Source organism: Dermacentor andersoni, chromosome 9 (assembly GCF_023375885.2).
Source record: "Dermacentor andersoni chromosome 9, qqDerAnde1_hic_scaffold, whole genome shotgun sequence".
In the NCBI taxonomy this organism is placed as follows: Eukaryota; Metazoa; Arthropoda; class Arachnida; order Ixodida; family Ixodidae; genus Dermacentor; species Dermacentor andersoni.
In genome coordinates, this window is record NC_092822.1 from 97,275,191 (window position 1) to 97,289,452 (window position 14,262).

The window sequence follows — 14,262 nt, forward strand, 5'->3', positions numbered from 1 at the left end:
TTCGCTATCCTTCGTTCATCCTTCAGGACCCCTGGGTGGTTAACCGCCGTTTCGGCGCTTGGTAGGCGCAGAACTGCGAGCGATGTATGGCTTCAGCCGCGTAACATGCGCGACGTCAACGGGCGCCGGACTTGAGGATGGATCAAACTGTAACGGCGCGATCTCGTAATTGACGTCGCTAACTTGACGTAGGACTTCATAAGGTCCTTTGTATAGAGGGATAAGCTTCTGGGAGAGGCCGACCCGACGATATGATGGCCAAAGTAGCACCAAAGCACCTGGGGCGAAATGAACATCGCGATGGCACCGGTCGAAACGCTCTTTCAGCAGATGCTATGAGGCTAATAAGCCAGATCAGGCGCTTTGACGCGCCATGTGAGCGCGATCGACGACTTCGCGAGCGTACTCAGTGGCAAGGCGGGGCAGAGAAGGTAGGATGGTGTCAAATGGCAATATGGGATCGCGACCATACAAAAGATAGAGATGAATATCCTGCGGCGTTATGTCTGGAATACGCGAATGTCACGTAGTCCAGCGTGGCGTCCCAGTCGCGGTGATCGTTTGGAACGTACACTGACAGCATCTCTGAGTATTTGGTTGAGACGTTCCGTAATACGGTTCGTTTGTGGGTGGTAGGCGGTGGATAGCTTGGGCTTAGTGGCACAAGAGCGCAGGAGGTCGTCCACAGCTCGAAACAAGAACGAGCGGCCGCTCTCTAAGTAACTGTCGAGGTGCACCGTGCTGGAGAATCACGTCGCGAAGGAGAACATCGGCGGCGTCTCTTGCGCAACAAGTCGGCAACGCCTTTATTATTGCGTACCATGTCGCGTAATCAGTAGCGACGGCGATTCACTTATTCCCCCTAGTCATTGTTGGAAAAGGGTCAAGCAGGTCAAGGCCTACACTGAGAAGAGGTTTATTGGCGGCTCCTAAGGCAAAAGCGCAGCGACCGGGAACGGCGAGACAGCCCGAAGCACTGTCCAAAAAAGGCGACAGTAATCAACAGCGCGAGCGGAGCCGAGCCGCGCGTTGGCGATGTGTCTGTGCCGCGAGGCGCGTCTTCTTCTTCACAATCTCCCCCCCGGACAAAAAGAGCCATCCTGGCGCCTTAAGAATCAGGAGGCAGAGGGTCGTGGTAGGGCTTCAGACGTGAGACGTGGACAATGTCACGTCCACGCCGGCGCAAGTCTTCAGGTGGTGACAGTGGCTCAACTAGAAAATTCACCGGAGATGTTTGCTCCAAGACTCGGTAAGGCCCTTCGAATTTTGGGACGAGTTTCGAGGAAAGCCCCGGAGTCTGGAAAGGCACAGACAACCACACAAGAACGCCTGGAGCGTAGGTGGTGTTCGGAAGCGTGTCGGTGCGGTTTTCTTTCTGGCGCTGCTGTTGCTCGGCCGTAAAGGAGCGCGCTAGCTGGCGGCATTCTTCGGCCTGTCGGGCGATGTCGGACACAGGTAGACACTCGGAGGCGTCAGAACGGTATGGAAGGAGCGTGTCGATGGTATGCGTAGGCTGGCGGCCATACAGGAGGAAGAAAGGTGAAAATCCCGTAGTGGCCTGGATCGCGGTGTTGTACGCGAACGTGATGAATGGAAGGATGCGGTCCCAGTTACCATGATCAGATGCCACGTACATCGACAGCATGTCACCAAGTGTGCGGTTAAATCGCTCTGTGAGTCCGTTAGTCTGGGGGTGGTATGCCGTGCTTGTCCGATGAATAATGCGGCATTCCGAGAGCAAACTTTTGACGACTTCGGAGAGGAAGGCGCGACCTCGATCACTGAGGAGTTCTCGAGGTGCGCCGTGTCGAAGCACGAAGCGATGTAGAACGAAAAAGGCTACATCCCGTGCCGTAGCACTTGGCAAAGCAGCAGTTTCGGCGTAGCGTGTCAAGTGGTCGACAGCAACTACGATCCACCGATTGCCGTCTGGCGTCATAGGAAGCGGGCCGTATAGGTCGATGCCGACGCGATCGAAGGGTGTGGCAGGGCACGGGAGCGGCTGCAAGGCACCAGACGGGCGTAAAGGCGGCGATTTGCGGCGTTGACAGTCAAGACAGGACCGAACAAACTTTTGTACAAAATTGTACATGCCGCGCCAGTAGTAGCGGTGGCGAATTCGTTCGTACGTCTTGAAGACTCCGGCGTGGCCACACTGTGGATCGTTGTGGAAAGCGGCACATATTTGTGACCTTAAGCTGCGGGGAATCACCAGAAGTCACCGACGGCCTTCAGGAGAGTAATTGCGTCGGTGGAGCAGCTGGTCACGAATGGCAAAATGAACTGCTTGGCGTCGGAGGGTTCGGGATACAGGCATGGTCGATGATCCAGAAAGATAGTCGAAAAGAGAAGCGATCCACGGGTCACGACGTTGTGCGGTGGCAAAGGAGTCCATGTCGAGAGATGAGATGGAGTGTGCGGAAGTTGTTCCGCAGGCCGAGTCTGGAGGTAAAGGTGAACGAGACAGAGCGTCGGCGTCGGAGTGTGTTCGCCCACTGCGGTATACGACGCGAATATCGTACTCCTGGATGCGTAATGCCCAACGGGCGAGGCGGCCAGTGGGATCTTTCAAGTTGGCAAGCCAACAAAGCGCGTGGTGATCTGTGACCAAGTCGAATGGGCGCCCGTACAGGTATGGTCGGAACTTGCCAAGTGCCCATACTAAGGCCAAGCACTCTTTTTCGGTCACGCTGTAATTGGCCTCAGGCTTCGTCAGCGTGCGACTCGCATAGGCGACTACGTATTCGGGGTAGCCTGGCTTTCGTTGGGCGAGGACGGCGCCGAGACCGACCCCGCTGGCATCTGTGTGTACCTCAGTTGCAGCCGACGGGTCGAAATGGCGAAGAATAGGTGGGGAGGTGAGAAGACGACGCAGGGTAGCGAAGGCGGAGTCACATGCAGGGGACCAGGAGGAGAGGGTGGTGTCACCGCACAGAAGCTGAGTCAATGGCGCCATGATCGATGCGAAATTCCGAACAAAGCGCCGGAAATATGAGCATAGGCCCACAAAGCTCCGAAGTTCTTTGATGGTCTGAGGCTTCGGAAACTCAGCGACTGCTCTAAGTTTTGCAGGATCGGGTAGAACGCCGTGCTTGGACACAACGTGGCCTAAAATGGTGAGCTCTCGCGCGGCGAAGCGGCACTTCTTGAGGTTGAGTTGGAGGCCAGCGTTCGTTAGACAGGTCAAAACAAGTCTGAGGCGGAGCAGGTGAGTCGGAAAATCAGGCGAGAAAACCACGACATCGTCGAGGTAACACAGACATATGGACCACTTGAGGCCACGCAGCGTGTTGTCCATGAGTCGTTCAAAGGTGGCAGGGGCGTTACAAAGCCCGAACGGCATTACGTTAAATTCATATAAGCCGTCAGGCGTAATGAATGCGGTTTTCTGGCGATCGGCTGCAGCCATCGGTACCTGCCAGTACCCCGAACGCAAGTCAAGGGACGAGAAGAATTCTGCTCCCTGAAGACTGTCGAGGGCGTCGTCGATGCGCGGCAAAGGATAGACGTCTTTGCGCGTTACCTTATTTAGCCGACGGTAGTCGACGCAAAAGCGAATAGACCCGTCCTTCTTGCGAACGAGAACGACAGGCGACGCCCAGGGACTGTGCGAAGGTTGAATAACGTCACGGCGCAGCATATCTTCGACTTGGGTGGTAATGACACGACGCTCTTCGGCCGAGACGCGGTAGGGTCGTTGACGTAACGGCTGATGTGAACCGGTGTCAATGTAGTGCTGCACTTCCGACGTGCGGCCCAGGTGAGGTTGTGAAACGTCGAATGAACTTCTAAAGTGGTGCAGGAGATCAAGAAGGTCGGCGCGTTCGGCAGGTGTGAGGGTATCGGCGATGGCACTCGAGAATGCATCCTTGGACGTCTCTTCAAGCGCGGAAATCGAAGACGACTGGCCGGAGTCGACATCAAAAGAGTCTCCGGGGACGTCAACCAAAGACGAAGAGTCGAGGAGTTCCACGATGCCAAGGCATTCACCAACGAGCAATGTAATCGGCGCACAGTGGGGATTGCAGAAGTATATATTGCTACAGCCGCCAGCAATGTCAAGTGTTGCGAAGGGTAGTCGGAGAGATTTACGGCTCATGAAGACGTCGGAAGGTGTGAAGAGGACCGTTGCATCAGTGATGGCATCGCAAGAGACGGGTACGAGAGCGAAGGAGCCAGGTGGAATATCTGTGTCCTCGCGCACGGTAAGTTTAGAAGGGCGGTCACAATCTTCGTGCGAGGGTGCGTCACAAGGAAAAAATTCAACTTCGGCGCGTGCGCAGTCGATCACGGCTTTATGACGGGATAAGAAGTCCCATCCGAGGATGACGTCATGCGAGCAGGTGGGAAGAACAATGCACTCGACTATGTAAACAATGCCGTGAATAAGCACACGTACAGTACAGGCTGCGTGCGGAGTGACGTGCTGAGCGCTTGCCGTACGAAGCGACAGTCCAGAAAGCGGCGTGGTCACCTTGCGCAGCGAACGGCACAGTTTGGCGGCTATCACAGAAACGGCTGCGCCGGTATCCACAAGAGCGAATGCAGGAACACCTTCTACACTAATTTCGACCACGTTAGCAGGACAGGCGCGAGGACTTAGACAGTTCGAATGGGGCGCAGTTCTTGCCTCGTGAACTGCGACGTTCAGTTTTCCTGGTCAGGTGGTGCGGGTCGCCGACGCATTGGGGAGAGCGAGCGTCGGCGTGGGGATGGCGAGCGACGCGAAGGAAATTCTGGAAGGTCAGCCCGAGCATACGGTTGGTGGGAAGGAGTGGCGTATTGGCGAAAGGGCTGGCTGCCGTACTGGAAGGGCCGAGAGGCGTCGCCGAACGCTTGAGGCCGACGTCGGCAATATCGGGCGACGTGTCCAGGAGTACAGCAAGAATAGCAGATGGGACGATTATCAGGCGTCCTCCAAGGATTAGCTCTCGGTGCGGTCCAAGATGCAGCATGGGCTTCCGGTGGCACCGGTTGGGAATGGGTCGCGAAAGACGCAGGCGGAGGCCTGCGTACTGCCTGCGCGTACGTAAGAGGCGCAGCCACAGGCAGGACTGGCTGCGCATAGGTGCGAGGAGTCGCGACAGGCTGCACTGCCAGTGCAGAGTTGAGATTCGTGGCTGCAGGCGGCTGATGGTGTGCGGAAGGGACAACTTGAGCGACCTCTTCGGAGATGAGAGTGCGGAGCGTGGTTGGAAGACGGGAGGTGGGCTCCTGAGTGAAGGGGACTAAAGAAAGTTGGCGGGCAACTTCCTCACGCACGAAGTCCTTGACCCGTTGAAGTAATGAGCATGGGTCGTACATGCTGTCAAGGCTTGCCACCAAGTCGTCGCTGCCCAGAGCACGCCGAGTCGAAGCGCGTTGCTTGCGTAACTCATCATAACTTTGGCATAGGCTGACGACATCGGACACAGTGCGCGGATTCCTGGCTAGAAGCATCTGGAAAGCGCCGTCATCGATGCCCTTCAGTATATGGTGAATTCGCTCAGCTTCGGGCATTGCCGCGTTGACTCGTTTACACAGGTCCACGACGTCTTCAATGTAGCTCGTGAATGTTTCTGCCGCCTGCTGTGCTCGGGCGCGCAAGCGTTGTTCAGCGCGCAGTTTGCGAACAGCGGGTCGGCCGAACACTTCTGTAAAGGTTGTCTTGAAGATTGACTATGTGGGTAAGTCACTTTCGTGGTTGTGAAACCAGAGTTGGGCAACACCAGCCAGATAAAAGATGACGTGGGTTAACTTCGCTGGATCATCCCACTTGTTGTGCGCGCTCACCCGTTCATATGACGCCAGCCAGTCTTCTACATCTTCGTCGTCTGCACCGCTGAAGATCTTGGGGTCGCGTTGTCGTGCAACGCCGGTGCAAGTGACGGACTGTGGCGTCGGCGCCGTTTGGGATGAGCTGTCGGTCATGGCGGGCGATAGCGTTCTTGATCGCAGCTCCAGGGTTACAAGCGACGGGGTTTGAGTCCCAGCACCTCCACCAATTGAGAAGAGGTTTATTGGCGGCTCCTAAGGCAAAAGCGCAGCGACCGGGAACGGCGAGACAGCCCGAAGCACTGTCCAAAAAAGGCGACAGTAATCAACAGCGCGAGCGGAGCCGAGCCGCGCGTTGGCGATGTGTCTGTGCCGCGAGGCGCGTCTTCTTCTTCACAACACGAAAGAATGGTTCAGAGGGAACTTCAATTGGATGTAGTCGTCCGACAGGTGGCAGGGGAGGTTTCTTCCGGCGCAGACACAATTCGCAAGTTGTGACATGTGCATATGTCCTAAAAACCCGTTCACTACCAAAACATCTCTGCTACTAAATAGTTACGAAGTGCCCGTCTAAGCAGCTTTTTAACAACAAACCGAATGCGACGAGACCCCTTATTTTCAGATTTGAAGAAATTTGCCAGGAATTAGGTATTCTAGACACACTGCCTGATGTTGCCAAGAGAACCGGACCCCTACCACCTTGGCACACCTTTCCCAGTGTAGATGACTACACACTGACACAATTTCATAAAAAGCAAACTCCACGTGAACATATAATACAAGAATATTTGGCGCTAGACAAAAAGTACAAAGAACACACAGCATTTTATACTGACGGTTCTAAAACATAACTTCACGTCGGAAGTGCTGTAGTGCAAGATAAATGGGAAAAGGTAGTCAGGTGCCTCAGTGCGCGTCAATTTTCTCAGCCGAATGTCATGCCATTTCGGTGGCTGTATCAATAATAGTCGAGATGAACATTCAAAACAGTATTATCTACAAGGACTCGCTAAGTGCAATCAGAGCAGTGAAAGCCAGAAACGTAAGGGAACCCTTAATAGAAATATAATCCATAACATAATAACTGCTGAAACACAAGGTCACGAAATGAAGCTTTGTTGGATACCAAGCCATCAAGGAATTAGAGGCAACGAGTGAGCTGACGCGTGCGCCGCTCAAGCCTGCCATAAGGATGTCAGTACTGTAAGTATACCCTATGCAGATTGCATGAAGTTAGTAAAAACAAGCTTAAAGAAAAATGATAGCGTACATGGAATTGCGAAGAAAATAACAAACTACATTTAGTAAAACCTATTCTAGGAGAATGGAGATCATGCAGGCATCAGGAACGTTTCATAGAAGTAATTTTATGCCACCTGCACATCGGACATACACACCTAACACATAACTTTCTACTGACGAAACAAGACAAACCCTTATGTGAGAAAGGTGATGAACTCACTGTAAATCACATTTTATTCTCGTGCACACAACTCTAACAGCTAAGGAAAAAATATTTTACTGTATTTACAATGAACGCATTCCCTTCCATCCCAGTCTGCTTTTAGGAGACAACCCACTAGTAGAAACTTCATCTGTTTTTAGTTTTTTGAAAGACGCAGCGATCCTAACGAAATATAATATATCACAGAACTACTAATTCTAAAAATTATTACCCAGATTTTTCACGCCTCTTATGATGCACCACACCCATTTTCTCAGTCCTGAGAAGAAGGCTGAGGTCTTCATTCGGTTTGTTGGGCTCCTCAAGGCCCTTGTCCGGATAAAGACCTTCGCTGAGGATACCCAATTTTTGAAATGAATTATACGATGTGTTTGGCGCATGATAGCCTGAGGTGCTTATGCGCCATAAAACCCAATACAATACAATACAATACCGACGCACAGAGCGGTAGAGACTAGGCCAGAGGAAACGACGTCGTACGCGGTTACATGTACGCAAAACTCCAAGGTGTCTCGCCGCCGGTGCATCGTGAAATTGTTCGAGAACAACGGATCCTAAATGACGAGGAAGGACAAAGAGCAACTCGGGGCTATCAGGGTTGATATTGCGGCGATAGAGGATGCCGTCGTGCAGCACGGACATGCGGCACGTGCCGTCGATGCTGCCAGATTGCATTCCGGCGATGACGGACTGTAAGGATGTGTCACTTTGTTCAGCGCGCATGTCGGTCATGTCAGCCAAAGCCATCACGCAGGTCACCGGATCAGGCACAACAGGATCAGGGGGATCCACGGGCTGACGCGCGAGGCAGGCAGCGTCCTTGTGCAACCGTCCGGACTAATAGTTGACAACAAATGAAAATTCCTGCAGCCGCGAAGCCCAGCGACCAAGCCGTCCTGTGGGGTCCTCGAAGGCGTGGTGCTCTGTAACGACCGAAAACGTGCGGCCGTACAAATATGGCCGGAACATGGCGACAGCTGAAACTAAAGCCAAGCACTCCCGTTCGGTGATGGAGCAATTTTTCTTGGCAGGTGACAGCACGCGGCTGGCGTAAGCTATCACGCACTCGATACCATTCTGCTGTTGGGCGAGAACAGCGTCGATACCGTGGCCGCTTGCGTCAGTGTGGACTTCGGTCCGTGCAGATAGATCAAAGTGGGCAAAGTATGGGAGGGGTGGTCAGAAACCCGATGAGACCGGCGAACGCGGGAGCTTGCTCAGGGCCCCATGAGAACGGCGTGTTCTTCTTTAGAAGATATGTCGAAGGCCGAGCAACGTCGGCGAAGTTTTTGACGAAACGGCGAAAGTAGGAACATAGGCCGACGAAGCAGCGCACGGCAGAAGCAATACGTGACACAGCGAAACTGCGTGCGGCGCGAACTTCTTCCGGATCTGGTCGAACACCGGATGCATCAACAAGGTGTCCCAACACGGTAATTTTACTGCGCCCGAATCGACACTTCGTGGAGTTAAGTTGGAAGCCGGCTTTTCGGAAGACTGCAAGAATGGCAGCGAGTCGGGTAAGGTGGCTGCCGAACGTGGGAGAAAAAAACAATAACGTCGTAAGGTAACAAAGGCAGGTGCTCCACTTGTAGCCTCGCAGAAGAGTCCATCATACGTTCAAATGTCGCCGGAGCGTTGCATAGGCCAAAGGGCATGATTTGACTGATATAAGCCAGCCGGCGTGATGAAAGCCGTCTTCTTGTGGTCAATTTCATCAACTGAAATCTGCCAGTAGCCGAGTCGAAGATCGATGGACGATGAGTATTTAGCTCCGTGCAAGCAGTCCAAGGCGTCATCGATGCGTGGTAGTGGGTAGACGTCTTTGCGCGTGATCTTGTTGAAATGGCGATAATGGACGCAAATACGCCAGGTATCACCTTTATTTTTCACAAGGACGACAGTCGAAGCTGAAGGGCTGGTTGATGACTCAGTGACCACTTAGCGGAGTACTTTGTCCACTTTTGATTGGATGACTCGACGTTGAGCATGCGATACCCGATAGGGTCGCCGATGAATAGGATTCGTGTTTATGTTTATACGGTGTCAACGACAGATGTTTGGCCTAAAGGCCTGTCACAAAAATCAAAGATGTCACTGTACGATTCAAGCAGGTGACGTATGTCCGTGGCCTGTGCAGAAGTGAGGTCACGTGCAATCATTTTTGTTTAGTTATCCGTTAAGAAACCAGAGCTGTGAGCTGCAATTGGAGCTAATAAGCCCCTCGCATTAACACTCACAATGTGAAATTTGGGACTTGAAGGGGGGGGGGGGGGGGGCTGGCCAAGAACATACCGGTCGGAATCACTTGAGGGCACAGGCTGAAATTCAGAAGCGGTAGAACGACGTCCTTGTTAGCAACCGTGACCGACGTATGTGGAACAGTTTTGGAACGTATGTGAACAGTTTTCCGAAAATGTGCGGCCACAATCCAAATGGAAGGAAAGGCGACGTAGCTGCGGCGAGAGGGAAGATGGGCGACGTATTTGTGGTGAACGAGACGTGTCCGCGCGGTGATGGTGAGCGGCTGTGTCACGTGTTCCTTGCAGAGTCATCGGCGCTGTTACTCAGCGGTGGGCGAAACATTGCGGGCATTTTCATCAAGACGGCTCAGGTTGGTCGGCGTGCGAGGTGTTGAGGGCCATGTGTTGCGACAGTATCGGGCCACACGGCCAATGCGGCGACAGGTGAAACATACCGGCTGGTCGTCAGTGGTTCTCCAATCAGTCGGGTCGCGATAACGCGGAGAGAAGTGTCGGGGTGGAGCGAAAATAGTAGAAGGGCGTTCGTTAGCGCTGGCATTGGCGACAGCACAGACAGAATGTAATCCAATGTTTCCAAGTTCCCTTTAAACGATGACTTGTACGAGGGGAAGCGAAAAAGTGGTAGCATCAGGACTACGCGAACAGAAAGCTGCGGGCGCCATCGCATCCAGTTCACGTCGAACGATTCGCACCACGTCCTCTGATGGCGACACATGCTGCTGTGCGGGTGGCTCTTCACACGTCGACATCGCGGCAGTATGGGGAAGTCTGGCGAATGGTTGCGAGACGCGTCGGCTTTCTACCTGCTTAAATTGTCGGCACTCTTTTATAATGGCATCAACTGTAGAACAGCTTTTGCACATGAGCAGATAAAAGGCGTCGTCAGCAATTCCCTTAAGCACGTGCCCGCCCTTTTCAGCTTTTGTCATGTAGTGATCGGCTTTACGACTAAGTTCCAGCACGTCCTGGATGTGCGAGACCTAGGACTCCGTGGCGCATTGGACACGGGCTAGTTCCTGATTTGCGGCAACCTTACGGCCGGCTGGTTTGCCAAACAACTCTGTCAAATTTATTTGCATTGGTCCCAGCTGGTGAGCTCCTTTTCGTGGTTTTCGTACCACACCTTTGCCGTGCCTCGTAGGTAGAACAGCCGGGCTAGCATAAGCGTAGGGTCCCATCTGTTGATTCCACTCACGCGTTCGTACATACCCACCCACCCTTCAAAGTCGGCGCCATCGGTCCCGCACAAAGTTCCAGGATCCTTAGGTTGCACAACGACAACCGAAGGCGACAGTCGTAGGTGGTGACGGTGACGGTGGCGGAAAGGACGCTGATCCCGCGTGCTCGCCGTCATTCATGGGGCGGACGGTGATGCGCCGTCCATTGCGGAGCTCCGTTTCCTGCAGTGGTACGCCGCACCTCCCACCAATATGTTACGAGGATGTTAGTATATAAAGACTGTATTTACTACATATATATATATATATATATATATATATATATATATATATATATATATATATATGTATATATATATATCCGCTAACAACCCACAGCAGTCAGCGTCTCGCGATCATCTTCCTCTCTTCGTTCGACCTTCCGTAACAATATGAAATATCTCGATTGACATGATTATTGTTTTTTAACTACTTTGAATGCCTGTTTTGTATTGCTTTTTTATTACTTTACCGCGGAGAGTAAGGAATTTGGCCAGTCTTTGCAAACTGGTGTTCGATGAAAAAAAAACTTTCTCCACAAGAACTTTCTCCACTGAAAGTGTGGTTACCGACAGGAAGTGTGTGGCAACGACGCCTTTTTATACAGACACTTTGCAATAACTTGACAAACTTGCGTGGTCATCTTTAATTTTAAATCACTGAAATGTAATCGAGAGGTGGCATACTAAGTGCTTCTAATGTGCGGGGTCGTATTATAATCCTCAAGATTGTCCTAAAGTGCAATTTATCCGATAAACTCAAGCGTCGTTTTAACACTCTCGTAAGCACATTCCAAGTCAGAAATGTGACAGTACGTGTTTGTACAAATTGTTTCTTTTCAACTCCTTTGTGTTCCTTTTTCAGATGACACAAGCGAAGGTAAGCAGCAGTTGTACCGATTAGCCTTCTTATTCCATCTGCAATGCTTCCGTTTCCATACGTTCACCAATGTGTCGTCCTACTTGCTGCGATATGAGTTACGGAGGATTGGCGTTATATTAAGTGATAATGCTCTAATTATATAATTAAGTACCACATTAGCTAATTCATTAGAGCACCAATCCTTTATAACATTTCTGAAGATACTTTTAAATAATTCTGAATGTGTTATGTCGTTATCATGTCAAACACCGACCTTGCCAAGGTTATGCAAACTCGCCATCCGTAAAAGAGAACGTCCTGATTTACGAAAACGTACTTTGTGGTAATGCACAAGCGCGCATTTATTTACGCTGAATGTATTGTTAAGCAGAGGGCCATACGTCATCAGAACCCTTTAGTGCGAAAATTTGGCATCTTGCGGCTATGAGATGACTGCAACGCAATTTCACAACAAAACAGTGTAACAACAAAAGCATGCAATTGAAAGGGTACGTCGCAGCGTCAGTCCATTTAAATAATAAATACCTCGAATGACGTGATTAGCGTTTTCATTTATTTTGACTACCTGCATTTTATGACATTGTTGAAATATCTGAGGAATTTGGAAAGTCGAGAACTGTTATTGCGGTGAGTTGAGAATCTGGCTATTTCTTTGTAAAAGCGTCTGTTGTAAAGAAAAACATTTATCTTGAAAAACTTACTCGAGAGGAAAGCATAACTGCCCATTCAGTGGCACTCACAGCGCGGTTGCCCAGAGCAAGTTTCTGCCAGCAACGCCTTTTGATACGGGAACTTAACTCCTCCTAGGGGTCATTTGACGATAGCTCACTGAGAATTTTTGTTTAGATCACTGTAATGTAATCGAGAGATCGTTTTCCAGGTGATTGGGACGTGAACAGTTGTATTAGAAGCCTCAGGACTCCTTAAACTGCTATTTGCCTGATAGACACAAACATCGTTTTATCGCCCAAATAATCTCACTCAAAGCAAGCAATAATGCAGTCCATATGTGTATAATAACCTCGTTGCTTCTAAACTGCTTCGCTTTCCTTTTTCAGAGAGGGATTGCAATGTTAAGCAGGAATGTATTTATTAGCTGTCCTAAATTCCATCTGCAAGAACTAATAATGCAGTCCATATCTGTATAATAACCTCGTTGCTTCTAAACTGCTTCGCTTTCCTTTTTCAGAGAGGGATTGCAATGTTAAGCAGGAATGTATTTATTAGCTGTCCTAAATTCCATCTGCAAGAACTTTCGTCTCCATCAGTTTCCAAGTGTTCCGTTCTACTTGCTATGCTATGTGTAAAGAAAGGAATTTAGTTATCGATGCAGAGCACTAGTATATCATATACCTTTTAGGGGTCAGTTTAGCTAATTCTATTTAGACAATTTTTTTTATTCCAGATTTGAAAGCACTTCAATAGAAGTTTACTTGTATTTTTATCGTGTCCATTATCGATGTTGGCAACGTTTTGCTACATCACCGTCGGTCAACGGGTGCGCTTAGATCCAGAAAAACTATGTTAATACGTACGGGTATCGTTGCTTACGCTCAATGTATAATTTACGCCAAAGACCCTACGTCATGAAAGCCCTTTTATGCGAAATCTGGCATCTTGCGGCTGCCACATCAGCGCACTTGTCACAACAAAACAATTTAACAACGATAGGATGCAATTCCAGGTGCTTCTTATGTGCGGGGTAGTATTAGAAGACTCAGGTTTGCCAGAAAGCGATATTTAGCCGATAAAGCCAAGCGTCAACATATTGTTGCAGCAAATGTGGTCCAGTCAGAAATATCTCAGTACGTATGTGAATTAATGACTTGTTTCTTATCAACTTCATTGCGTTCCTTTTTTCAGACGACCGCGCACCAGGTAAGAAGCACATGTGCTGATTAGCCAACTTATTCCATCTGCAGTTCTTCCGTTTCCATCCATTTACAAGTGGGTCGTTGTACGTGCTGCTTTAGAAGTTAAGGAAGATTTGCGTTATATAATTAGAGCATTAATACGTGAATGAATGTTTGACGTTTAATGGCGCAAGGGCCAGGTATGGCCAAAGAGCGCCACGCATTAATACTTCATAAAAGTATTAAGTACCAGGTTAGCTAATTTATTAGAGCGCCATTCTTTTATAACATTTCTGAAAGTACAATTAAACAATTGTGAATATGGTATGTGGTTATCGTTTCAAACACCGACCTTGCCAACGTTGTGCGAAATCGCCATCTGGGAAAGACAAACGTTTGTTTGATCCAGAGAAATTTAGTCTCTGTTGATGCGTAAGCACACAGTTACTTAAGCTTAATAAATTGTTACGCAGAAGATCTGTAATTCATCGATTCTTTCAATGCGAAACTCTTGATTCTTCCTGCTGTGAGGTCAGGACAGCACATTTTACGAGGCAGTTTAACAACAGCATGCCATTCTAAAGGTGCCTCCAAGGGTCAGCTTATACGTGGGTTGTTCAATAACGACTAAAACTGGCGCTGCCACATCTTGATTCGTGAAAATAATTCACTGGCAATTTCGTCCCTTGCTCTATGCCCCCCGTTGAGTAAAATGCGCACTTTGCATCGTTTCTACCAAGCCTAGAAAACATGAGGGAAGACATCTTTTGACACCTACTTGAAGATCACCTCCAACGTGCGAACTACCCTCGTTCCTAGTTTTATTC

General features: G+C 50.1%; 1 protein-coding gene across 5 annotated transcripts in view; it reads left to right on the forward strand.

The window, feature by feature from the left end:
• LOC129384144 (uncharacterized) overlaps positions 1-14,262 on the forward strand; it is a 285,323-nt gene that overhangs the window by 267,194 nt on the left and 3,867 nt on the right. The window lies entirely within an intron of this gene.